The 3502-nt window shown below is 54.4% G+C and overlaps 1 protein-coding gene across 13 annotated transcripts in view; it reads left to right on the forward strand.

The window, feature by feature from the left end:
- The window catches only part of OTOF (otoferlin), a 103563-nt gene that overhangs the window by 42153 nt on the left and 57908 nt on the right, over positions 1 to 3502 (forward strand). The window lies entirely within an intron of this gene.

The raw sequence follows: 3502 nt of genomic DNA on the forward strand, positions 1-3502 counted from the left end.
GGGGGGGGGGGGGGGGCTGCAAAAAGAAAGTTCGGATAAAACCCAGGGACCAACCTAATGCCTTGGAGAGCAGCTCAGCCAAAGGAAGGAGCATTTTGGGGGGGGTTCTCCTCAACTCGTGTGGGGCCAGTGATGGCAGAAAGCCCATGAGGGAGGTTGTTCTACACAACGGCTCTTGTGGGGAGCTCATTTCTCAGAGCAGCTCCCCGCGCAGCCCGTCACCGAGCTCCTCAAGCTCCCTTAGCGTGAAGATATTGACTCTCTGTCACGGGAATTTACGGCCACATCTGTAGTGGTAAACACCTCTGCCAAGTCTCATTAATTAGACAGTGCCAGGCCAAGCATCCGCAGTGCCCCTAACCTTAGTTAATTCTTAGGACAGTCTCTGAGAAGGTTTTGGCTACCGAGTGCTGGCCCAAAGGATCCTCAGGCAGGGCCAGGGGGGTACAACAGCCGTAGGCCGGTCCCAGAGGGCAGGTCAAGCTTTGTCCACCCAAACTCTTTCTTTGGAAGGGAAGTGTTAGTGTGGGTGCCATGTGTGCCAGGCGGTTTGGCTGCAAAGGCAGGGAGGGTGCCCTGGAACTTTTGATTTCATAGCACAGAGCTACGTGGCTGTAGCACACGCACAGTGAGCAGGACACTCCAGAAATGGGTTTGCTCCTGCACGTGCCCCAGGATGGAGATGCATCTGGGATGTCTGGAGATGAAGGAAGAGCTGAAGTGTTCTGACAAGGGTGCAGTGCCCGCGGGTACCACTGCTGGGCTGGGGCTGAGGTGGGAGAACCACACCAACCTGGGACCTGGCTCAACCGGGGAAGCCAAGTCCAGCTCTCACCTTGCCTTCCAGGGTTAGGTCAGGTTTGGGATAAGCTTCTCATCCTTTTGGCACAGGACAGACAAAAACCAGATTTCTGCAAGGCAGCGAGATGTATTGGAGGGACAAGGGAAGAGAATCCCCAGGTCTGACTGTGAGGGAGCTCGGCTCCTGTCCCTGGAGATGCTGGATGCACGTCTGAGGGGTGGCTCAGGCCGAGCTGATCCCCCTTGGGGAAAAAGTTGGACTTGAAATCTTCGTAGCAGCCCCTTTGTCTGGAATGCTGTGTGTCTTCACAGTCTGTGTCCCCCTGGGGTGGCTTTGAATCGGAATGAAGGCGGTGGGAAGATCTCCCTGGATTTCCACGGGCTTTCTGTCAGTGTTGTCTCCATCACAAAGCTGTTTACCTCCTCCCCTGGCTCATTAGGGACATTATTTTGTTATTCAGCTGATCCATTTCCTGAGGGGATGCAGAAGGGGGGAAACAAACAGACCTTGAAATAGGAAAAGCAGCAACAACAACAAGGAATATAGAAATAGTGCTGGGCTTGCCAAAGCACTTCTCAGCCCTTCCCTTGCAGCCTAATCGAGGTGTCAGTGATGCTGGCGAGACACGTGCTGGGCACCTGTGCTGGCAGCGGGGATTATAGCATAGAATCCTCCAATACCAGGTTGGAAGGGACTTCAAGGATCATCTGATCCAACCTTTCTTGGCAAATCAGAGTTATTTGGAGCCGGGCTCAGTCCCTGAGCTGTCAGGAGAAGACACATGTCTTGGAGGGAAATAACTTACTTGTTTTTGTAACTTGTCCATGCCCGGATCAACAACTTCAGTTTATAGAAGATATTTGTACAAGGTGAATTCTTTTGTTTTCTGGACAAAATCTTGGGTGAGGGAGTGAGACAGGGGATGCACAAGTTCGTACAGGGTAAAAAAATGGTCCAAATGCAAGCACAGGTGAGGGTTGGGCTCTGAGACAGTAAAAGGCAGAAAAATAACTGTAAATGCAGCCTGAATTTGTAGTTTCAGTCAAAGAGGAGCCCAAATGGGCAGGGGTTGGGGAAAGGCCGTTGCTGTGGCTGCGTGCTGCAGTGATGGGAGGCTGAGAGAGGTCCCTCTGCTGCCAGCATCCCTCCTCGCTCCCACCGCTCCTCTTCTGCCAGCACCCCGGCTGGCCGGGCCAAGGCAGCGGCCCCGTCCAGGCATGGAGCCAGCAGGCTGAAACAGTCAAGCAGTAAATAAATAATCACTCCGAGCTTTTATTTGTGTGTTTTTCAATACTGGATCACTTGCAGTTCACCGTGGGGCCACACGCTGACCACCAGAGGAGATGGCTCCAAGCCTTGCACCACCTTTGCTGTTGAGCTGTAGCCTGAAGCTCGCTGAACTTCTGCCTGGACTCAGACGTTGCCTTTTTACGTCGAGGCTCAGACCTGTGTGCGGGCAGATGCAGGGGGCTGGCCTGGTTACTAGCGAGGGTCACCTCCCTGCAGTGGTGGGGACGTCCTGATGTCCAGGAGTTGCCCAGGCTGCCCAAGGAGGCACCCAGTGCTCTAGGGAAGGCTGGTGGGGATGGTTGGGGTGTCACTGAGCTGTTACACAGCAGTGAGCAAGGGCTGCCAGATATACCCTCTCTTTGCCGTGCTTTGTCATCGGATCCCAGACTGGTTTGGGTGGAAGGGACCTCAAAGCCCCTCCAGTGCCCCCCCCTGCCCCGGGCAGGGCCACCTTCCCCCAGCCCAGGTTGCCCAAAGCCCCGTCCAACCTGGCCTTGAGCCCTTCCAGGGAGGGGGCAGCCACAGCTTCTCTGGGCAGCCTGTGCCAGGGCCTCACCCCCCTCACAGGGAACAATTTCTGCCTTACACCTGGTCTGAATCTCTCTTTTAGCAGAAAACCATCACCCCTTTTCCTATCGCTACAGGCCCTGCAAAAAAAAAAAAAATCTGTGCCCATCTTTCTTAGAAGCCCCCTTTAAGCATGGAAAGGCCACAAAAAGGGCTCCCTGGAGCCTTCTGTTCTCCAGGCTGAGCAGCCCCAACTCTCCCAGCCTATCCTCACAGCAGACGTTCTCCATCCCCGTCTCCCTTCTCTCCCTTAGCAAAGCAAGTCCTGGGCCAGCCTGCCCTCAGCAGTAGGAACAAACGCCTACGGGATGGGCCGTAAAGTCCCAGCAGGATTCCTGGCAAAGCCCTTTTTGCTGTCTTTTCCTCCATGACAAGGAGAAGTACCCACGAGCCTGGAGCACCCCCCCAGCTCTGCGTTAGCGATTCAGGCAGAGACGCAGCACACCGAGAAGAACGGCTGCAGTCAGCACACCTGCAGGAAGCGGTTGGTTGGAGGCTGTTGCCTTGCTCGAAATATTTTTAAAACTCAGCCCTCAGCTCTGCTTCCTTATGGCTTGACTCTTGCCTGCTGATGGATCCCTCGGGAGCCTGGGCTCATCCTCTGGTTGCACGGACGGTGCTTTCATGCAGAGGCAGCATCATTACTGGAATTCAACCTTGCCAATACCACAGACCCGTTGTTATCAGCATAGTCCCAACTCCACCTCTGGGGATTTTTTTCCACCCCCTACAACAGCTTTTAAATTTTGCCATTCGAATATGCAATGTCTTTTCTAAGTAGCCTTCCCAGGCTCCCTCAGGGTTAAATGGAGAGCAGTGGGGCATCTTCATGGGCTGTTTGCC

Source organism: Athene cunicularia, assembly GCF_003259725.1.
Source record: "Athene cunicularia isolate RWA chromosome 3 unlocalized genomic scaffold, athCun1 chr3_part1, whole genome shotgun sequence".
NCBI classification, from domain to species: Eukaryota; Metazoa; Chordata; class Aves; order Strigiformes; family Strigidae; genus Athene; species Athene cunicularia.